Source organism: Stenella coeruleoalba (genome assembly GCF_951394435.1).
Source record: "Stenella coeruleoalba genome assembly, contig: scaffold_312, whole genome shotgun sequence".
Classification (NCBI taxonomy): domain Eukaryota; kingdom Metazoa; phylum Chordata; class Mammalia; order Artiodactyla; family Delphinidae; genus Stenella; species Stenella coeruleoalba.
The window spans coordinates 254,659-278,981 of record NW_027645907.1 but is presented as its reverse complement, the minus strand read 5'-3'; the positions used below and the strand labels follow the sequence as shown (position 1 = coordinate 278,981).

The following is a 24,323-nucleotide window of genomic DNA, read 5'->3' as shown; positions in this document are numbered from 1 at the left end:
TAAGACCCGTGGAATGGGTACCATGCAATATGACTTCAAAGGGTCTTCATTTGCTCACCGAACCTCTCCAATCCTATCACTGCTGCGTTTATGCCCCTGTACACATGCTTGATTCTCTTTCGGAGTCATAGCAATCCATAGGTTTTAAGATACTTACTAGTCAGGTACATTCTTAGGCGTTTAATATGCGGTGTTGAGTCCATTTCATTGAGCAAGGAGTAGCTCTTGTCTATTCCATATTTGACTTAAGGAACTTTATCTGTGCTCATTTCAATCTCTGGTTTTATGCAGCACCGCAACTCACCTTTCCCCTTAAGCAAGCATAAGTTGGTTTTCTAAATTTGAGACCCTGTTCTGTTCTGTAATTCAGTTCCTGTGTAGCCAAGTTTACATTCCGTGTATTACTGATATCTTATGATGTTTCTTTTTCTGTGTGACTTATTTCAGTTTGAATCATCATACCTGAATCCACTCATTGTGCTGCTAAGGGCCTGATGACATAGATTTCATTGCTGAGTGATATTGCTTTGTAAGTAAATACCACAACTTCTTTATCCATTTTTCACTTTCTGCGATGTTGAACTTGTACTGTAAACGAGGTTCTTGTAAACAGAGCCGTTCCAAACTTTGGGGTGGCTGTGTCTTTTTGATTTTAATTTCCCTAAGCTATAGGACCATAAGTGAAAGTGCCCTAGGTTCTGTTGCTTTGTTTTTTAGATGTTTCAGGAAACACCATAAACTTCTCCCGAGTGGTTGTTGGCAATTTACATCCCGCCCGTCAGCATAACAAGGCTCCCAGTTCTCCATGGCCTGTCCTGCCTTTCTGGATTTTACACTTTTTTCAGATGGCCCTTTTGACCGGGGGGAAGTGAGACTTCATTGTAGTGCAGATTTCCTTTGCAAGCTTGCTTGGTTGGCCAAAAAGGGCGTATGCGTTTTTTCCTGAATATATTCAGGAAAAAACGCATACGCCCTTTTTGGCCAAGTGCATCATTGTGGACGTTCTGCCTCTTTTCCTATGCTTTCAATGCAATTCCAGTCTACCTCCTGAAATCGGTTTCCTGCAATTCTGCCCCGATTTCAAGTCTTCTTGGCAGCCTTACTTCAGTCTATTTTTGGACGATAGCTGTCATTTATAACTCTGCAGGTTTGTGAATTACAGTGCCCCTGAGCTCCTTTCTTCAACTCGCTTTCTTTTGAGCTGGCCGCAACACCGCAGAATGGCTTCAGGCCCTAATCTGGTTCCGGCACGGCACGCTGAGCCTTTGGTTATTTCCTCTTCCTGGTGGGAAATGAGAGTTAAATTTGCCCGTCCAGACACCTCCAGCTAGTCTCTCATTGGTTCTCGCTATTCCTGTTCATCTTCCGCAGAAATTGCAAACTGGGCCAAACAGGAGGTTAAAGGCGCTGACTCTCCAAGTCGGGAGAGTATTAGTAAAGCGTCTGGAATGTTGCACCCGAGTATCAGGTACGAAAACTGAGACATATTTGAACACGTCTCCCGATCACATGGTTGATCATACTCTAGGTTCCACATGCATGTTTTAGCTGAAGGAAGAATACCTTAAACCTGGGTAGTTGAAACCCGTGGAATGGGTACCATGCAATATGACTTCAAAGGGTCTTCATTTGCTCACCGAACCTCTCCAATCCTATCACTGCTGCGTTTATGCCCCTGTACACATGCTTGATTCTCTTTCGGAGTCATAGCAATCCATAGGTTTTAAGATACTTACTAGTCAGGTACATTCTTAGGCGTTTAATATGCGGTGTTGAGTCCATTTCGTTGAGCAAGGAGTAGCTCTTGTCTATTCCATATTTGACTTAAGGAACTTTATCTGTGCTCATTTCAATCTCTGGTTTTATGCAGCACCACAACTCACATTTCCCCTTAAGCAAGCATAAGTTGGTTTTCTAAATTTGAGACCCTGTTCTGTTCTGTAATTCAGTTCCTGTGTAGCCAAGTTTACATTCCGTGTATTACTGATATCTTATGATGTTTCTTTTTCTGTGTGACTTACTTCAGTTAGAATCATCATACCTGAATCCACTCATTGTGCTGCTAAGGGCCTGATGACACAGATTTCATTGCTGAGTGATATTGCTTTGTAAGTAAATACCACAAGTTCTTTATCCATTTTTCACTTTCTGCGATGTTGAACTTGTACTGTAAACGACGTTCTTGTAAACAGAGCCGTTCCAAACATTGGGGTGGCTGTGTCTTTTTGATTTTAATTTCCCTAAGCTATAGGACCATAAGTGGAAGTGCCCTAGGTTCTGTTGCTTTGTTTTTTAGATGTTTCAGGAAACACCATAAACTTCTCCCGAGTGGTTGTTGGCAATTTACATCCCGCCCATCAGCATAACAAGGCTCCCAGTTCTCCATGGCCTGTCCTGCCTTTCTGGATTTTACACTTTTTTCAGATGGCCCTTTTGACCGGGGGGAAGTGAGACTTCATTGTAGTGCAGATTTCCTTTGCAAGCTTGCTTGGTTGGCCAAAAAGGGCGTATGCGTTTTTTCCTGAATATATTCAGGAAAAAACGCATACGCCCTTTTTGGCCAAGTGCATCATTGTGGACGTTCTGCCTCTTTTCCTATGCTTTCAATGCAATTCCAGTCTACCTCCTGAAATCGGTTTCCTGCAATTCTGCCCCGCTTTCAAGTCCTCTTGGCAGCCTTACTTCAGTCTATTTTTGGACGATAGCTGTCATTTATAACTCTGCAGGTTTGTGAATTACAGTGCCCCTGAGCTCCTTTCTTCAACTCGCTTTCTTTTGAGCTGGCTGCAACACCGCAGGATGGCTTCAGGCCCTAATCTGGTTCCGGCACGGGACGCTGAGCCTTTGGTTAATTCCTCTTCCTGGTGGGAAAGGGAGTTAAATTTGCCCGTCCAGACACCTCCAGCTAGCCTCTCATTGGTTCTCGCTATTCCTGTTCATCTTCCGCAGAAATTGCAAACTGGGCCAAACAGGAGGTTAAAGGGACTGACTCTCCAAGTCGGGAGAGTGTTAGTAAAGCGTCTGGAGTGTTGCACCTGAGTACCAGGGGAGGAAAACTGAGACATATTTGAACACGTCTCCCGATCACATGGTTGATCATACTCTAGGTTCCACATGCATGTTTTAGCTGAAGGAAGAATACCTTAAACCTGGGTAGTTGAAACCCGTGGAATGGGTACCATGCAATATGACTTCAAAGGGTCTTCATTTGCTCACCGAACCTCTCCAATCCTATCACTGCTGCGTTAATGCCCCTGTACACATGCTTGATTCTCTTTCGGAGACATAGCAATCCATAGGTTTTAAGATACTTACTAGTCAGGTACATTCTTAGGCGTTTAATATGGGGTGTTGAGTCCATTTCATTGAGCAAGGAGTAGCTCTTGTCTATTCCATATTTGGCTTAAGGAACTTTATCTGTGCTCATTTCAATCTCTGGTTTTATGCAGCACCCCAACTCACCTTTCCCCTTAAGCAAGCATAAGTTGGTTTTCTAAATTTGAGACCCTGTTCTGTTCTGTAATTCAGTTCCTGTGTAGCCAAGTTTACATTCCGTGTATTACTGATATCTTATGATGTTTCTTTTTCTGTCTGACTTATTTCAGTTAGAATCATCATACCTGAATCCACTCATTGTGCTGCTAAGGGCCTGATGACACAGATTTCATTGCTGAGTGATATTGCTTTGTAAGTAAATACCACAACTTCTTTATCCATTTTTCACTTTCTGCGATGTTGAACTTGTACTGTAAACGAGGTTCTTGTAAACAGAGCCGTCCCAAACTTTGGGGTGGCTGTGTCTTTTTGATTTTAATTTCCCTAAGCTATAGGACCATAAGTGGCAGTGCCCTAGGCTCTGTTGCTTTGTTTTTTAGATGTTTCAGGAAACACCATACACTTCTCCCGAGTGTCTGTTGGCAATTTACATCCCGCCCATCAGCATAACAAGGCTCCCAGTTCTCCATGGCCTGTCCTGCCTTTCTGGATTTTACACTTTTTTCAGATGGCCCTTTTGACCGGGGGGAAGTGAGACTTCATTGTAGTGCAGATTTCCTTTGCAAGCTTGCTTGGTTGGCCAAAAAGGGCGTATGCGTTTTTTCCTGAATATATTCAGGAAAAAACGCATACGCCCTTTTTGGCCAAGTGCATCATTGTGGACGTTCTGCCTCTTTTCCTATGCTTTCAATGCAATTCCAGTCTACCTCCTGAAATCGGTTTCCTGCAATTCTGCCCCGCTTTCAAGTCCTCTTGGCAGCCTTACTTCAGTCTATTTTTGGACGATAGCTGTCATTTATAACTCTGCAGGTTTGTGAATTACAGTGCCCCTGAGCTCCTTTCTTCAACTCGCTTTCTTTTGAGCTGGCCGCAACACCGCAGGATGGCTTCAGGCCGTAATCTGGTTCCGGCACGGCACACTGAGCCTTTGGTTATTTCCTCTTCCTGGTGGGAAATGAGAGTTAAATTTGCCCGTCCAGACACCTCCAGCTAGTCTCTCATTGGTTCTCGCTATTCCTGTTCATCTTCCGCAGAAATTGCAAACTGGGCCAAACAGGAGGTTAAAGGCGCTGACTCTCCAAGTCGGGAGAGTGTTAGTAAAGCGTCTGGAATGTTGCACCCGAGTATCAGGTACGAAAACTGAGACATATTTGAACACGTCTCCCGATCACATGGTTGATCATACTCTAGGTTCCACATGCATGTTTTAGCTGAAGGAAGAATACCTTAAACCTGGAGAGTTAAGACCCGTGTAATGGGTACCATGCAATATGACTTCAAAGGGTCTTCATTTGCTCACTGAACCTCTCCAATCCTATCACTGCTGCGTTTATGCCCCTGTACACATGCTTGATTCTCTTTCGGAGTCATAGCAATCCATAGGTTTTAAGATACTTACTAGTCAGGTACATTCTTAGGCGTTTAATATGCGGTGTTGAGTCCATTTTGTTGAGCAAGGAGTAGCTCTTGTCTATTCCATATTTGACTTAAGGAACTTTATCTGTGCTCATTTCAATCTCTGGTTTTATGCAGCACCACAACTCACCTTTCCCCTTAAGCAAGCATAAGTTGGTTTTCTAAATTTGAGACCCTGTTCTGTTCTGTAATTCAGTTCCTGTGTAGCCAAGTTTACATTCCGTGTATTAGTGATATCTTATGATGTTTCTGTTTCTGTGTGAGTTATTTCAGTTAGAATCATCGTACCTGAATCCACTCATTATGCTGCTACGGGCCTGGTGACATAGATTTCATTGTTGAGTGATACTGCATTGTACGTAAGTACCACAAGTGCTTTATCCATTTTTCACTTTCTGCGATTTTGAACTTGTACGGTAAACGAGGTTCTTGTAAACAGAGGCGTCCCAAACTTTGGGGTGGCTGTGTCTTTTTGATTTTAATTTCCCTAAGCTATAGGACCATAAGTGGAAGTGCCCTAGGCTCTGTTGCTTTGTTTTTTAGATGTTTCAGGAAACACCATACACTTCTCCCGAGTGTCTGTTGGCAATTTACATCCCGCCCATCAGCATAACAAGGCTCCCAGTTCTCCATGACCTGTCTTGCCTTTCTGGATTTTACACTTTTTTCAGATGGCCCTTTTGACTGGGGGGAAGTGAGACTTCATTGTAGTGCAGATTTCCTTTGCAAGTTTGCTTGGTTGGCCAAAAAGGGCGTATGCGTTTTTTCCTGAATATATTCAGGAAAAAACGCATACGCCCTTTTTGGCCAAGTGCATCATTGTGGACGTTCTGCCTCTTTTCCTATGCTTTCAATGCAAATCCAGTCTACCTCCTGAAATCGGTTTCCTGCAATTCTGCCCCGCTTACAAGTCCTCTTGGCAGCCTTACTTCAGTGTATTTTTGGACGATAGCTGTCATTTATAACTCTGCAGGTTTGTGAATTACAGTGCCCCTGAGCTCCTTTCTTCAACTCGCGTTCTTGTGACCTGGCCGCAACACCGCAGGATGGCTTCAGGCCCTAATCTGGTTCTGGCACGGCACACTGAGCCTTTGGTTAATTCCTCTTCCTGGTGGGAAATGAGAGTTAAATTTTCCCGTTCAGACACCTCCAGCTAGTCTCTCATTGGTTCTCGCTATTCCTGTTCATCTTCCGCAGAAATTGCAAACTGGGCCAAACAGGAGGTTAAAGGGACTGACTCTCCAAGTCGGGAGAGTGTTAGTAAAGCGTCTGGAATGTTGCACCCGAGTACCAGGGTACGAAAACTGAGACATATTTGAACACGTCTCCCGATCACATGGTTGATCATACTCTAGGTTCCACATGCATGTTTTAGCTGAAGGAAGAATACCTTAAACCTGGGTAGTTGAAACCCGTGGAATGGGTACCATGCAATATGATTTTAAAGGGTCTTCATTTGCTCACCGAACCTCTCCAATCCTATCACTGCTGCGTTTATGCCCCTGTACACATGCTTGAGTCTCTTTCGGAGACATAGCAATCCATAGGTTTTAAGATACTTACTAGTCAGGTACATTCTTAGGCATTTAATATGCGGTGTTGAGTCCATTTCGTTGAGCAAGGAGTAGCTCTTGTCTATTCCATATTTGGCTTAAGGAACTTTATCTGTGCTCATTTCAATCTCTGGTTTTATGCAGCACCCCAACTCACCTTTCCCCGTAAGCAAGCATAAGTTGGTTTTCTAAATTTGAGACCCTGTTCTGTTCTGTAATTCAGTTCCTGTGTAGCCAATTTCCATTCCGTGTATTACTGATATCTTATGATGTTTCTTTTTCTGTGTGACATATTTCAGTTAGAATCATCATACCTGAATCCACTCATTGTGCTGCTAAGGGCCTGATGACATAGATTTCATTGCTGAGTGATATTGCCTTGTAAGTAAATACCACAACTTCTTTATCCATTTTTCACTTTCTGTGATATTGAACTTGTACGGTAAACGAGGTTCTTGTAAACAGAGGCGTCCCAAACTTTGGGGTGGCTGTGTCTTTTTGATTTTAATTTCCCTAAGCTATAGGACCATAAGTGGAAGTGCCCTAGGCTCTGTTGCTTTGTTTTTTAGATGTTTCAGGAAACACCATACACTTCTCCCGAGTGTCTCTTGGCAATTTACATCCCGCCCATCAGCATAACAAGGCTCCCAGTTCTCCATGGCCTGTCCTGCCTTTCTGGATTTTACACTTTATTCAGATGGCCCTTTTGACCGGGGGGAAGTGAGACTTCATTGTAGTGCAGATTTCCTTTACAAGTTTGCTTGGTTGCCCAAAAAGGGCGTATGCGTTTTTTCCTGAATATATTCAGGAAAAAACGCATATGCCCTTTTTGGCCAAGTGCATCATTGTGGACGTTCTGTCTCTTTTCCTATGCTTTCAATGCAATTCCAGTCTACCTCCTGAAATCGGTTTCCTGCAATTCTGCCCCGCTTTCAAGTCCTCTTGGCAGCCTTACTTCAGTCTATTTTTGGACGATAGCTGTCATTTATAACTCTGCAGGTTTGTGAATTACAGTGCCCCTGAGCTCCTTTCTTCAACTCGATTTCTTGTGACCTGGCCGCAACACCGCAGGATGGCTTCAGGCCCTAATCTGGTTCTGGCACGGCACGCTGAGCCTCTGGTTAATTCCTCTTCCTGGTGGGAAATGAGAGTTAAATTTGCCCGCCCAAACACCTCCAGCTAGTCTCTCATTGGTTCTCGATATTCCTGTTCATCTTCCGCAGAAACTGCAAACTGGGCCAAACAGGAGGTTAAAGGGACTGACTCTCCAAGTCGGGAGAGTGTTAGTAAAGCGTCTGGAATGTTGCACCCGAGTACCAGGGGAGGAAAACTGAGACATATTTGAACATGTCTCCCGTTCACATGGTTGATCATACTCTGTGTTCCACATGCATGTTTTAGCTGAAGGAAGAATACCTTAAACCTGGAGAGTTGAGACCCGTGGAATGGGTACCATGCAATATGACTTCAAAGGGTCTTCATTTGCTCACCGAACCTCTCCAATCCTATCACTGCTACGTTTATGCCCCTGTACACACGCTTGATTCTCTTTTGGAGACATAGCAATCCATAGGTTTTAAGATACTTACTAGTCAGGTACATTCTTAGGCGTTTAATATGGGGTTTTGAGTCCATTTCGTTGAGCAAGGAGTAGCTCTTGTCCATTCCATATTTGGCTTAAGGAACTTTATCTGTGCTCATTTCAATCTCTGGTTTTATGCAGCACCCCAACTCACCTTTCCCCTTAAGCAAGCATAAGTTGGTTTTCTAAATTTGAGACCCTGTTCTGTTTTGGAATGCGGATCCTGTGTAGCCAAGTTTACATTCCGTGTATTACTGATATCTTATGATGTTTCTTTTTCTGTGTGACTTATTTCAGTTAGAATCATCATACCTGAATCCACTCATTGTGCTGCTAAGGGCCTGATGACACAGATTTCATTGCTGAGTGATATTGCTTTGTAAGTAAATACCACAAGTTCTTTATCCATTTTTCACTTTCTGCAATGTTGAACTTGTACTGTAAACGAGGTTCTTGTAAACAGAGACGTTCCAAACTTTGGGGTGGCTGTGTCTTTTTGATTTTAATTTCCCTAAGCTATAGGACCATAAGTGGAAGTGCCCTAGGTTCTGTTGCTTTGTTTTTTAGATGTTTCAGGAAACACCATACACTTCTCCCGAGTGGTTGTTGGCAATTTACATCCCGCCCATCAGCATAACAAGGCTCCCAGTTCTCCATGGCCTGTCCTGCCTTTCTGGATTTTACACTTTTTTCAGATGGCCCTTTTGACCGGGGGGAAGTGAGACTTCATTGTAGTGCAGATTTCCTTTGCAAGCTTGCTTGGTTGGCCAAAAAGGGCGTATGCGTTTTTTCCTGAATATATTCAGGAAAAAACGCATACGCCCTTTTTGGCCAAGTGCATCATTGTGGACGTTCTGCCTCTTTTCCTATGCTTTCAATGCAATTCCAGTCTACCTCCTGAAATCGGTTTCCTGCAATTCTGCCCCGCTTTCAAGTCCTCTTGGCAGCCTTACTTCAGTCTATTTTTGGACGATAGCTGTCATTTATAACTCTGCATGTTTGTGAATTACAGTGCCCCTGAGCTCCTTTCTTCAACTCGCTTTCTTTTGAGCTGGCCGCAACACCGCAGGATGGCTTCAGGCCGTAATCTGGTTCCGGCACTGCACGCTGAGCCTTTGGTTATTTCCTCTTCCTGGTGGGAAATGAGAGTTAAATTTGCCCGTCCAGACACCTCCAGCTAGTCTCTCATTGGTTCTCGCTATTCCTGTTCATCTTCCGCAGAAATTGCAAACTGGGCCAAACAGGAGGTTAAAGGCGCTGACTCTCCAAGTCGGGAGAGTGTTAGTAAAGCGTCTGGAATGTTGCACCCGAGTACCAGGTACGAAAACTGAGACATATTTGAACACGTCTCCCGATCACATGGTTGATCATACTCTAGGTTCCACATGCATGTTTTAGCTGAAGGAAGAATACCTTAAACCTGGAGAGTTAAGACCCGTGTAATGGGTACCATGCAATATGACTTCAAAGGGTCTTCATTTGCTCACCGAACCTCTCCAATCCTATCACTGCTGCGTTTATGCCCCTGTACACATGCTTGATTCTCTTTCGGAGTCATAGCAATCCATAGGTTTTAACATACTTACTAGTCAGGTACATTCTTAGGCGTTTAATATGCGGTGTTGAGTCCATTTCGTTGAGCAAGGAGTAGCTCTTGTCTATTCCATATTTGACTTAAGGAACTTTATCTGTGCTCATTTCAATCTCTGGTTTTATGCAGCACCGCAACTCACCTTTCCCCGTAAGCAAGCATAAGTTGGTTTTCTAAATTTGAGACCCTGTTCTGTTCTGTAATTCAGTTACTGTGTAGCCAATTTCCATTCCGTGTATTACTGATATCTTATGATGTTTCTTTTTCTGTGTGACTTATTTCAGTTAGAATCATCATACCTGAATCCACTCATTGTGCTGCTAAGGGCCTGATGACATAGATTTCATTGCTGAGTGATATTGCTTTGTAAGTAAATACCACAACTTCTTTATCCATTTTTCACTTTCTGCGATGTTGAACTTGTACTGTAAACGAGGTTCTTGTAAACAGAGCCGTTCCAAACTTTGGGGTGGCTGTGTCTTTTTGATTTTAATTTCCCTAAGCTATAGGACCATAAGTAGAAGTGCCCTAGGCTCTGTTGCTTTGTTTTTTAGATGTTTCAGGAAACACCATACACTTCTCCCAAGTGTCTGTTGGCAAATTACATCCCGCCCATCAGCATAACAAGGCTCCCAGTTCTCAATGGCCTGTTGCCTTTCTGGATTTTACACTTTTTTCAGATGGCCCTTTTGACCGGGGGGAAGTGAGACTTCATTGTAGTGCAGATTTCCTTTGCAAGCTTGCTTGGTTGGCCAAAAAGGGCGTATGCGTTTTTTCCTGAATATATTCAGGAAAAAACGCATACGCCCTTTTTGGCCAAGTGCATCATTGTGGACGTTCTGCCTCTTTTCCTATGCTTTCAATGCAATTCCAGTCTACCTCCTGAAATCGGTTTCCTGCAATTCTGCCCCGCTTTCAAGTCCTCTTGGCAGCCTTACTTCAGTCTATTTTTGGACGATAGCTGTCATTTATAACTCTGCAGGTTTGTGAATTACAGTGCCCCTGAGCTCCTTTCTTCAACTCGCTTTCTTTTCAGCTGGCCGCAACACCGCAGTATGGCTTCAGGCCCTAATCTGGTTCTGGCACGGCACGCTGAGCCTTTGGTTAATTCCTCTTCCAGGTGGGAAATGAGAGTTAAATTTGCCTGTCCAGACACCTCCAGCTAGCCTCTCATTGGTTCTCGCTATTCCTGTTCATCTTCCGCAGAAATTGCAAACTGGGCCAAACAGGAGGTTAAAGGGACTGACTCTCCAAGTCGGGAGAGTGTTAGTAAAGCGTCTGGAATGTTGCACCCGAGTACCAGGGGAGGAAAACTGAGAAATATTTGAACCCGTCTCCCGTTCACATGGTTGATCATACTCTGGGTTCCACATGCATGTTTTAGCTGAAGGAAGAATACCTTAAACCTGGAGAGTTGAGACCCGTGTAATGGGTACCATGCAATATGACTTCAAAAGGTCTTCATTAGCTCACGAACCTCTCCAATCCTATCACTGCTGCGTTTATGCCCCTGTACACATGCTTGATTCTCTTTCGGAGACATAGCAATCCATAGGTTTTAAGATACTTACTAGTCAGGTACATTCTTAGGCGTTTAATATGCGGTGTTGAGTCCATTTCGTTGAGCAAGGAGTAGCTCTTGTCTATTCCATATTTGGCTTAAGGAACTTTATCTGTGCTCATTTCAATCTCTGGTTTTATGCAGCACCCCAACTCACCTTTCCCGTTAAGCAAGAATAAGTTGGTTTTCTAAATTTGAGACCCTGTTCTGTTCTGTAATTCAGTTCCTTTGTAGCCAAGTTTACATTCCGTGTATTACTGATATCTTATGATGTTTCTTTTTCTGTGTGACTTATTTCAGTTAGAATCATCATACCTGAATCCACTCATTGTGCTGCTAAGGGCCTGATGACACAGATTTCATTGCTGAGTGATATTGCTTTGTAAGTAAATACCACAAGTTCTTTATCCATTTTTCACTTTCTGCAATGTTGAACTTGTACTGTAAACGAGGTTCTTGTAAACAGAGCCATTCCAAACTTTGGGGTGGCTATGTCTTTTTGATTTTAATTTCCCTAAGCTATAGGACCATAAGTGGAAGTGCCCTAGGTTCTGTTGCTTTGTTTTTTAGATGTTTCAGGAAACACCATACACTTCTCCCAAGTGGTTGTTGGCAATTTACATCCCGCCCATCAGCATAACAAGGCTCCCAGTTCTCCATGGCCTGTCCTGCCTTTCTGGATTTTACACTTTTTTCAGATGGCCCTTTTGACCGGGGGGAAGTGAGACTTCATTGTAGTGCAGATTTCCTTTGCAAGCTTGCTTGGTTGGCCAAAAAGGGCGTATGCATTTTTTCCTGAATATATTCAGGAAAAAACGCATACGCCCTTTTTGGCCAAGTGCATCATTGTGGACGTTCTGCCTCTTTTCCTATGCTTTCAATGCAATTCCAGTCTACCTCCTGAAATCGGTTTCCTGGAATTCTGCCCCGCTTTCAAGTCCTCTTGGCAGCCTTACTTCAGTCTATTTTTGGACGATAGCTGTCATTTATAACTCTGCATGTTTGTGAATTACAGTGCCCCTGAGCTCCTTTCTTCAACTCGCTTTCTTTTGAGCTGGCCGCAACACCGCAGGATGGCTTCAGGCCGTAATCTGGTTCCGGCACTGCACGCTGAGCCTTTGATTATTTCCTCTTCCTGGTGGGAAATGAGAGTTAAATTTGCCCGTCCAGACACCTCCAGCTAGTCTCTCATTGGTTCTCGCTATTCCTGTTCATCTTCCGCAGAAATTGCAAACTGGGCCAAACAGGAGGTTAAAGGCGCTGACTCTCCAAGTCGGGAGAGTGTTAGTAAAGCGTCTGGAATGTTGCACCCGAGTACCAGGTACGAAAACTGAGACATATTTGAACACGTCTCCCGATCACATGGTTGATCATACTCTAGGTTCCACATGCATGTTTTAGCTGAAGGAAGAATACCTTAAACCTGGAGAGTTAAGACCCGTGTAATGGGTACCATGCAATATGACTTCAAAGGGTCTTCATTTGCTCACCGAACCTCTCCAATCCTATCACTGCTGCGTTTATGCCCCTGTACACATGCTTGATTCTCTTTCGGAGTCATAGCAATCCATAGGTTTTAAGATACTTACTAGTCAGGTACATTCTTAGGCGTTTAATATGCGGTGTTGAGTCCATTTCGTTGAGCAAGGAGTAGCTCTTGTCTATTCCATATTTGACTTAAGGAACTTTATCTGTGCTCATTTCAATCTCTGGTTTTATGCAGCACCGCAACTCACCTTTCCCCGTAAGCAAGCATAAGTTGGTTTTCTAAATTTGAGACCCTGTTCTGTTCTGTAATTCAGTTACTGTGTAGCCAATTTCCATTCCGTGTATTACTGATATCTTATGATGTTTCTTTTTCTGTGTGACTTATTTCAGTTAGAATCATCATACCTGAATCCACTCATTGTGCTGCTAAGGGCCTGATGACATAGATTTCATTGCTGAGTGATATTGCTTTGTAAGTAAATACCACAACTTCTTTATCCATTTTTCACTTTCTGCGATGTTGAACTTGTACTGTAAACGAGGTTCTTGTAAACAGAGCCGTTCCAAACTTTGGGGTGGCTGTGTCTTTTTGATTTTAATTTCCCTAAGCTATAGGACCATAAGTAGAAGTGCCCTAGGCTCTGTTGCTTTGTTTTTTAGATGTTTCAGGAAACACCATACACTTCTCCCAAGTGTCTGTTGGCAATTTACATCCCGCCCATCAGCATAACAAGGCTCCCAGTTCTCAATGGCCTGTTGCCTTTCTGGATTTTACACTTTTTTCAGATGGCCCTTTTGACCGGGGGGAAGTGAGACTTCATTGTAGTGCAGATTTCCTTTGCAAGCTTGCTTGGTTGGCCAAAAAGGGCGTATGCGTTTTTTCCTGAATATATTCAGGAAAAAACGCATACGCCCTTTTTGGCCAAGTGCATCATTGTGGACGTTCTGCCTCTTTTCCTATGCTTTCAATGCAATTCCAGTATACCTCCTGAAATCGGTTTCCTGCAATTCTGCCCCGCTTTCAAGTCCTCTTGGCAGCCTTACTTCAGTCTATTTTTGGACGATAGCTGTCATTTATAACTCTGCAGGTTTGTGAATTACAGTGCCCCTGAGCTCCTTTCTTCAACTCGCTTTCTTTTGAGCTGGCCGCAACACCGCAGGATGGCTTCAGGCCGTAATCTGGTTCCGGCACGGCACGCTGAGCCTTTGGTTAATTCCTCTTCCTGGTGGGAAATGAGAGTTAAATTTGCCCAACCAGACACCTCCAGCTAGTCTCTCATTGGTTCTCGCTATTCCTGTTCATCTTCCACAGAAATTGCAAACTGGGCCAAACAGGAGGTTAAAGGGACTGACTATCCAAGTGGGGAGAGTGTTAGTAAAGCGTCTGGAATGTTGCACCCGAGTACCAGGGTACGAAACCTGAGACATATTTGAACACGTCTCCCGATCACATGGTTGATCATACTCTAGGTTCCACATGCATGTTTTAGCTGAAGGAAGAATACCTTAAACCTGGGTAGTTGAAACCCGTGGAATGGGTACCATGCCATATGACTTCAAAGGGTCTTCATTTGCTCACGAACCTCTCCAATCCTATCACTGCTGCATTTATGCCCCTGTACACATGCTTGATTCTCTTTCGGAGACATAGCAATCCATAGGTTTTAAGATACTTACTAGTCAGGTACATTCTTAGGCGTTTAATATGTGGTGTTGAGTCCATTTCGTTGAGCAAGGAGTAGCTCTTGTCTATTCCATATTTGGCTTAAGGAACTTTATCTGTGCTCATTTCAATCTCTGGTTTTATGCAGCACCCCAACTCACCTTTACCCTTAAGCAAGCATAAGTTGGTTTTCTAAATTTGAGACCCTGTTCTGTTCTGTAATTCAGTTCCTGTGTAGCCAAGTTTACATTCCGTGTATTACTGATATCTTATGATGTTTCTTTTTCTGTGTGACTTATTTCAGTTAGAATCATCGTACCTGAAACTACTCATTATGCTGCTACGGGCCTGATGACATATATTTCATTGCTGAGTGATACTGCATTGTACGTAAGTACCACAAGTTCTTTATCCATTTTTCACTTTCTGCGATTTTGAACTTGTACGGTAAACGAGGTTCTTGTAAACAGAGCCGTCCCAAACTTTGGGGTGGCTGTGTCTTTTTGATTTTAATTTCCCTAAGCTATAGGACCATAAGTGGAAGTGCCCTAGGCTCTGTTGCTTTGTTTTTTAGATGTTTCAGGAAACACCATACACTTCTCCTGAGTGGCTGTTGGCAATTTTCATCCCGCCCATCAGCATAACAAGGCTCCCAGTTCTCCATGGCCTGTCCTGCCTTTCTGGATTTTACACTTTCTTCTGATGGCCCTTTTGACCGGGGAGAAGTGAGACTTCATTGTAGTGCAGATTTCCTTTGCAAGCTTGCTTGGTTGGCCAAAAAGGGCGTATGCGTTTTTTCCTGAATATATTCAGGAAAAAACGCATACGCCCTTTTTGGCCAAGGTCATCATTGTGGACGTTCTGCCTCTTTTCCTATGCTTTCAATGCAATTCCAGTCTACCTCCTGAAATCGGTTTCCTGCAATTCTGCCCCGCTTTCAAGTCCTCTTGGCAGCCTTACTTCAGTCTATTTTTGGACAATAGCTGTCATTTATAACTCTGCAGGTTTGTGAATTACAGTGCCCCTGAGCTCCTTTCTTCAACTCGCTTTCTTTTCAGCTGGCCGCAACACCGCAGTATGGCTTCAGGCCCTAATCTGGTTCTGGCACGGCACGCTGAGCCTTTGGTTAATTCCTCTTCCAGGTGGGAAATGAGAGTTAAATTTGCCCGTCCAGACACCTCCAGCTAGCCTCTCATTGGTTCTCGCTATTCCTGTTCATCTTCCGCAGAAATTGCAAACTGGGCCAAACAGGAGGTTAAAGGGACTGACTCTCCAAGTCGGGAGAGTGTTAGTAAAGCGTCTGGAATGTTGCACCCGAGTACCAGGGGAGGAAAACTGAGAAATATTTGAACCCGTCTCCCGTTCACATGGTTGATCATACTCTGTGTTCCACATGCATGTTTTAGCTGAAGGAAGAATACCTTAAACCTGGAGAGTTGAGACCCGTGTAATGGGTACCATGCAATATGACTTCAAAAGGTCTTCATTAGCTCACGAACCTCTCCAATCCTATCACTGCTGCGTTTATGCCCCTGTACACATGCTTGATTCTCTTTCGGAGACATAGCAATCCATAGGTTTTAAGATACTTACTAGTCAGGTACATTCTTAGGCGTTTAATATGCGGTGTTGAGTCCATTTCGTTGAGCAAGGAGTAGCTCTTGTCTATTCCATATTTGGCTTAAGGAACTTTATCTGTGCTCATTTCAATCTCTGGTTTTATGCAGCACCCCAACTCACCTTTCCCGTTAAGCAAGAATAAGTTGGTTTTCTAAATTTGAGACCCTGTTCTGTTCTGTAATTCAGTTCCTTTGTAGCCAAGTTTACATTCCGTGTATTACTGATATCTTATGATGTTTCTTTTTCTGTGTGACTTATTTCAGTTAGAATCATCATACCTGAATCCACTCATTGTGCTGCTAAGGGCCTGATGACACAGATTTCATTGCTGAGTGATATTGCTTTGTAAGTAAATACCACAACTTCTTTATCCATTTTTCACATTCTGCGATGTTGAACTTGTACTGTAAACGAGGTTCTTGTAAACAGAGACGTTCCAAACTTTGGGGTGGCTGTGTCTTTTTGATTTTAATTTCCCTAAGCTATAGGACCATAAGAGGAAGTGCCCTAGGTTCTGTTGCTTTGTTTTTTAGATGTTTCAGGAAACACCATACACTTCTCCCAAGTGGTTGTTGGCAATTTACATCCTGCCCATTGGCATAACAAGGCTCCCAGTTCTCCATGGCCTGTCCTGCCTTTCTGGATTTTACACTTTTTTCAGATGACCCTTTTGACCGGGGGGAAGTGAGACTTCATTGTAGTGCAGATTTCCTTTGCAAGCTTGCTTGGTTGGCCAAAAAGGGCGTAAGCGTTTTTTCCTGAATATATTCAGGAAAAAACGCATACGCCCTTTTTGGCCAAGTGCATCATTGTGGACGTTCTGCCTCTTTTCCTATGCTTTCAATGCAATTCCAGTCTACCTCCTGAAATCGGTTTCCTGCAATTCTGCCCCGCTTTCAAATCCTCTTGGCAGCCTTACTTCAGTCTATTTTTGGACGATAGCTGTCATTTATAACTCTGCATGTTTGTGAATTACAGTGCCCCTGAGCTCCTTTCTTCAACTCGCTTTCTTTTGAGCTGGCCGCAACACCGCAGTATGGCTTCAGGCCGTAATCTGGTTCCGGCACTGCACGCTGAGCCTTTGGTTATTTCCTCTTCCTGGTGGGAAATGAGAGTTAAATTTGCCCGTCCAGACACCTCCAGCTAGTCTCTCATTGGTTCTCGCTATTCCTGTTCATCTTCCGCAGAAATTGCAAACTGGGCCAAACAGGAGGTTAAAGGCGCTGACTCTCCAAGACGGGAGAGTGTTAGTAAAGCGTCTGGAATGTTGCACCCGAGTACCAGGTACGAAAACTGAGACATATTTGAACACGTCTCCCGATCACATGGTTGATCATACTCTAGGTTCCACATGCATGTTTTAGCTGAAGGAAGAATACCTTAAACCTGGAGAGTTAAGACCCGTGTAATGGGTACCATGCAATATGACTTCAAAGGGTCTTCATTTGCTCACCGAACCTCTCCAATCCTATCACTGCTGCGTTTATGCCCCTGTACACATGCTTGATTCTCTTTCGGAGTCATAGAAATCCATAGGTTTTAAGATACTTACTAGTCAGGTACATTCTTAGGCGTTTAATATGCGGTGTTGAGTCCATTTCGTTGAGCAAGGAGTAGCTCTTGTCTATTCCATATTTGACTTAAGGAACTTTATCTGTGCTCATTTCAATCTCTGGTTTTATGCAGCACCGCAACTCACCTTTCCCCTTAAGCAAGCATAAGTTGGTTTTCTAAATTTGAGACCCTGTTCTGTTCTGTAATTCAGTTCCTGTGTAGCCAAGTTTACATTCCGTGTATTACTGATATCTTATGATGTTTCTTTTTCTGTGTGACTTATTTCAGTTTGAATCATCATACCTGAATCCACTCATTGTGCTGCTAAGGGCCTGATGACACAGATTTCATTGCTGAGTGATATTGCTTTTTAAGTAAATACCACAAGTTCTTTATCCATTTTTCACTTTCTGCGATGTTGAACTTGTACTGTAAACGAAGTTCTTGTAAACAGAGCCGTTCCAAACTTTGGGGTGGCTGTGTCTTTTTGATTTTAATTTCCCTAAGCTATAGGACCATAAGTGAAAGTGCCCTAGGTTCTGTTGCTTTGTTTTTTAGATGTTTCAGGAAACACCATAAACTTCTCCCGAGTGGTTGTTGGCAATTTACATCCCGCCCGTCAGCATAACAAGGCTCCCAGTTCTCCATGGCCTGTCCTGCCTTTCTGGATTTTACACTTTTTTCAGATGGCCCTTTTGACCGGGGGGAAGTGAGACTTCATTGTAGTGCAGATTTCCTTTGCAAGCTTGCTTGGTTGGCCAAAAAGGGCGTATGCGTTTTTTCCTGAATATATTCAGGAAAAAACGCATACGCCCTTTTTGGCCAAGTGCATCATTGTGGACGTTCTGCCTCTTTTCCTATGCTTTCAATGCAATTCCAGTCTACCTCCTGAAATCGGTTTCCTGCAATTCTGCCCCGCTTTCAAGTCCTCTTGGCAGCCTTACTTCAGTCTATTTTTGGACGATAGCTGTCATTTATAACTCTGCAGGTTTGTGAATTACAGTGCCCCTGAGCTCCTTTCTTCAACTCGCTTTCTTTTGAGCTGGCCGCAACACCGCAGGATGGCTTCAGGCCCTAATCTGGTTCCGGCACGGCACGCTGAGCCTTTGGTTAATTCCTCTTCCTGGTGGGAAATGAGAGTTAAATTTGCCCGTCCAGACACCTCCAGCTAGCCTCTCATTGGTTCTCGCTATTCCTGTTCATCTTCCGCAGAAATTGCAAACTGGGCCAAACAGGAGATTAAAGGGACTGACTCTCCAATTCGGGAGAGTGTTAGTAAAGCGTCTGGAATGTTGCACCCGAGTACCAGGGGAGGAAAACTGAGACATATTTGAACACGTCTCCCGATCACATGGTTGATCATACTCTGTGTTCCACATACATGTTTTAGCTGAAGGAAGAATACCTTTAACCTGGAGAGTTGAGACCCGTGTAATGGGTACCATGCAATATGACTTCAAAGGGTCTTCATTTCTCACCGAACCTCTCCAATCCTATCACTGCTGCGTTTATGCCCCTGTACACACGCTTGATTCTCTTTTGGAGACATAGCAATCCATAGGTTTTAAGATACTTACTAGTCAGGTACATTCTTAGGCGTTTAATATGGGGTTTTGAGTCCATTTCGTTGAGCAAGGAGTAGCTCTTGTCCATTCCATATTTGGCTTAAGGAACTTTATCTGTGCTCATTTCAATCTCTGGTTTTATGCAGCACCCCAACTCACCTTTCCCCTTAAGCAAGCATAAGTTGGTTTTCTAAATTTGAGACCCTGTTCTGTTTTGGAATGCAGTTCCTGTGTAGCCAAGTTTACATTCCGTGTATTAGTGATATCTTATGATGTTTCTTTTTCTGTGTGACTTATTTCAGTTAGAATCATCGTAACTGAATCCACTCATTATACTGCTACGGGCCTGATGACATAGATTTCATTGCTGAGTGATACTGCATTGTACGTAAGTACCACAAGTTCTTTATCCATTTTTCACTTTCTGTGATATTGAACTTGTACGGTAAACGAGGTTCTTGTAAACGGAGGCGTCCCAAACTTTGGGGTGGCTGTGTCTTTTTGATTTTAATTTCCCTAAGCTATAGGACCATAAGTGGAAGTGCCCTAGGTTCTGTTGCTTTGTTTTTTAGGTGTTTCAGGAAACACCATAAACTTCTCCCGAGTGGTTGTTGGCAATTTACATCCCGCCCGTCAGCATAACAAGGCTCCCAGTTCTCCATGGCCTGTCCTGCCTTTCTGGATTTTACACTTTTTTCAGATGGCCCTTTTGACCGGGGGGAAGTGAGACTTCATTGTAGTGCAGATTTCCTTTGCAAGCTTGCTTGGTTGGCCAAAAAGGGCGTATGCGTTTTTTCCTGAATATATTCAGGAAAAAACGCATACGCCCTTTTTGGCCAAGTGCATCATTGTGGACGTTCTGCCTCTTTTCCTATGCTTTCAATGCAATTCCAGTCTACCTCCTGAAATCGGTTTCCTGCAATTCTGCCCCGCTTTCAAGTCCTCTTGGCAGCCTTACTTCAGTCTATTTTTGGACGATAGCTGTCATTTATAACTCTGCAGGTTTGTGAATTACAGTGCCCCTGAGCTCCTTTCTTCAACTCGCTTTCTTTTGAGCTGGCCGCAACACCGCAGGATGGCTTCAGGCCGTAATCTGGTTCCGGCACGGCACACTGAGCCTTTGGTTATTTCCTCTTCCTGGTGGGAAATGAGAGTTAAATTTGCCCGTCCAGACACCTCCAGCTAGTCTCTCATTGGTTCTCGCTATTCCTGTTCATCTTCCGCAGAAATTGCAAACTGGGCCAAACAGGAGGTTAAAGGCGCTGACTCTCCAAGTCGGGAGAGTGTTAGTAAAGCGTCTGGAATGTTGCACTCGAGTACCAGGGTACGAAAACTGAGACATATTTGAACACGTCTCCCGATCACATGGTTGATCATACTCTAGGTTCCACATGCATTTTTTAGCTGAAGGAAGAATACCTTAAACCTGCAGAGTTAAGACCCGTGTAATGGGTACCATGCAATATGACTTCAAAGGGTCTTCATTTGCTCACCGAACCTCTCCAATCCTATCACTGCTGCGTTTATGCCCCTGTACACATGCTTGATTCTCTTTCGGAGACATAGCAATCCATAGGTTTTAAGATACTTACTAGTCAGGTACATTCTTAGGCGTTTAATATGCGGTGTTGAGTCCATTTCGTTGAGCAAGGAGTAGCTCTTGTCTATTCCATATTTGACTTAAGGAACTTTATCTGTGCTCATTGCAATCTCTGGTTTTATGCAGCACCACAACTCACCTTTCCCCTTAAGCAAGCATAAGTTGGTTTTCTAAATTTGAGACCCTGTTCTGTTCTGTAATTCAGTTCCTGTGTAGCCAAGTTTACATTCCGTGTATTACTGATATCTTATGGTGTTTCTTTTTCTGTGTGACTTATTTCAGTTCGAATCATCATACCTGAATCCACTCATTGTGCTGCTAAGGGCCTGGTGACACAGATTTCATTGCTGAGTGATATTTATTTGTAAGTAAATACCACAAGTTCTTTATCCATTTTTCACTTTCTGCAATGTTGAGCTTGTACTGTAAACGACGTTCTTGTAAACAGAGCCGTTCCAAACTTTGGGGTGGCTGTGTCTTTTTGATTTTAATTTCCCTAAGCTATAGGACCATAAGTGGAAGTGCCCTAGGTTCTGTTGCTTTGTTTTTTAGATGTTTCAGGAAACACCATAAACTTCTCCCGAGTGGTTGTTGGCAATTTACATCCCGCCCATCAGCATAACAAGGCTCCCAGTTCTCCATGGCCTGTCCTGCCTTTCTGGATTTTACACTTTTTTCAGATGGCCCTTTTGACCGGGGGAAGTGAGACTTCATTGTAGTGCAGATTTCCTTTGCAAGCTTGCTTGGTTGGCCAAAAAGGGCGTATGCGTTTTTTCCTGAATATATTCAGGAAAAAACGCATACGCCCTTTTTGGCCAAGTGCATCATTGTGGACGTTCTGCCTCTTTTCCTATGCTTTCAATGCAATTCCAGTCTACCTCCTGAAATCGGTTTCCTGCAATTCTGTCCCGCTTTCAAGTCCTCTTGGCAGCCTTACTTCAGTCTATTTTTGGACGATAGCTGTCATTTATAACTCTGCAGGTTTGTGAATTACAGTGCCCCTGAGCTCCTTTCTTCAACTCGCTTTCTTGTGACCTGGCCGCAACACCGCAGGATGGCTTCAGGCCCTAATCTGGTTCCGGCCCGGCATGCTGAGCCTTTGGTTAATTCCTCTTCCTGGTGGGAAATGAGAGTTAAATTTGCCCGTCCAGACACCTCCAGCTAGCCTCTCATTGGTTCTCGCTATTCCTGTTCATCTTCCGCAGAAATTGCAAACTGGGCCAAACAGGAGGTTAAAGGGACTGACTCTCCAAGTCGGGAGAGTGTTAGTAAAGTGTCTGGAATGTTGCACCCGAGTACCAGGGGAGGAAAACTGAGACATATTTGAACACGTCTCCCGATCACATGGTTGATCATACTCTAGGTTCCAGATGCATGTTTTAGCTGAAGGAAGAATACCTTAAACCTGGGTAGTTGAAACCCGTGAAATGGGTACCATGCAATATGACTTCAAAGGGTCTTCATTTGCTCACCGAACCTCTCCAATCCTATCACTGCTGCGTTTATGCCCCTGTACACATGCTTGATTCTCTTTCGGAGACATAGCAATCCATAGGTTTTAAGATACTTACTAGTCAGGTACATTCTTAGGCGTTTAATATGGGGTGTTGAGTCCATTTCATTGAGCAAGGAGTAGCTCTTGTCTATTCCATATTTGGCTTAAGGAACTTTATCTGTGCTCATTTCAATCTCTGGTTTTATGCAGCACCCCAACTCACCTTTCCCCTTAAGCAAGCATAAGTTGGTTTTCTAAATTTGAGACCCTGTTCTGTTCTGTAATTCAGTTCCTGTGTAGCCAAGTTTACATTCCGTGTATTACTGATATCTTATGATGTTTCTTTTTCTGTGTGACTTATTTCAGTTCGAATCATCATACCTGAATCCACTCATTGTGCTGCTAAGGGCCTGATGACACAGATTTCATTGCTGAGTGATATTGCTTTGTAAGTAAATACCACAACTTCTTTATCCATTTTTCACTTTCTGCGATGTTGAACTTGTACTGTAAACGAGGTTCTTGTAAACAGAGCCGTTCCAAACTTTGGGGTGGCTGTGTCTTTTTGATTTTAATTTCCCTAAGCTATAGGACCATAAGTGGAAGTGCCCTAGGTTCTGTTGCTTTGTTTTTTAGATGTTTCAGGAAACACCATACACTTCTCCCGAGTGGTTGTTGGCAATTTACATCCCGCCCATCAGCATAACAAGGCTCCCAGTTCTCCATGGCCTGTCCTGCCTTTCTGGATTTTACACTTTTTTCAGATGGCCCTTTTGACTGGGGGGAAGTGAGACTTCATTGTAGTGCAGATTTCCTTTGCAAGCTTGCTTGGTTGGCCAAAAAGGGCGTATGCGTTTTTTCCTGAATATATTCAGGAAAAAACGCATACGCCCTTTTTGGCCAAGTGCATCATTGTGGACGTTCTGCCTCTTTTCCTATGCTTTCAATGCAATTCCAGTCTACCTCCTGAAATCGGTTTCCTGCAATTCTGCCCCGCTTTCAAGTCCTCTTGGCAGCCTTACTTCAGTCTATTTTTGGACGATAGCTGTCATTTATAACTCTGCAGGTTTGTGAATTACAGTGTCCCTGAGCTCCTTTCTTCAACTCGCTTTCTTTTGAGCTGGCCGCAACACCGCAGGATGGCTTCAGGCCCTAATCTGGTTCCGGCACGGCACACTGAGCCTTTGGTTATTTCCTCTTCCTGGTGGGAAATGAGAGTTAAATTTGCCCGTCCAGACACCTCCAGCTAGTCTCTCATTGGTTCTCGCTATTCCTGTTCATCTTCCGCAGAAATTGCAAACTGGGCCAAACAGGAGGTTAAAGGCGCTGACTCTCCAAGTCGGGAGAGTGTTAGTAAAGCGTCTGGAATGTTGCACCCGAGTACCAGGGTACGAAAACTGAGACATATTTGAACACGTCTCCCGATCACATGGTTGATCATACTCTAGGTTCCACATGCATTTTTTAGCTGAAGGAAGAATACCTTAAACCTGGAGAGTTAAGACCCCTGTAATGGGTACCATGCAATATGACTTCAAAGGGTCTTCATTTGCTCACCGAACCTCTCCAATCCTATCACTGCTGCGTTTATGCCCCTGTACACATGCTTGATTCTCTTTCGGAGACATAGCAATCCATAGGTTTTAAGATACTTACTAGTCAGGTACATTCTTAGGCGTTTAATATGCGGTGTTGAGTCCATTTCGTTGAGCAAGAAGTAGCTCTTGTCTATTCCATATTTGACTTAAGGAACTTTATCTGTGCTCATTGCAATCTCTGGTTTTATGCAGCACCACAACTCACCTTTCCCCTTAAGCAAGCATAAGTTGGTTTTCTAAATTTGAGACCCTGTTCTGTTCTGTAATTCAGTTCCTGTGTAGCCAAGTTTACATTCCGTGTATTACTGATATCTTATGGTGTTTCTTTTTCTGTGTGACTTATTTCAGTTAGAATCATCATACCTGAATCCACTCATTGTGCTGCTAAGGGCCTGATGACACAGATTTCATTGCTGAGTGATATTGCTTTGTAAGTAAATACCACAAGTTCTTTATCCATTTTTCACTTTCTGCGATGTTGAACTTGTACTGTAAATGACGTTCTTGTAAACAGAGCCGTTCCAAACTTTGGGGTGGCTGTG

The 24,323-nt window shown here is 43.5% G+C and overlaps 1 long non-coding RNA gene across 1 annotated transcript in view; it reads left to right on the top strand.

Annotated features, from left to right (window-relative positions):
* The first annotated feature begins 447 nt into the window (after positions 1-447).
* The window catches only part of LOC307181484, a 58,056-nt gene continuing 34,180 nt past the window's right edge, over positions 448-24,323 (top strand). The window contains exons 1-2 of the long non-coding RNA XR_013826876.1: positions 448-529; positions 17,812-17,897. This is a non-coding gene — a long non-coding RNA (uncharacterized lncRNA). The remainder of the gene's footprint in view (positions 530-17,811; positions 17,898-24,323) is intronic.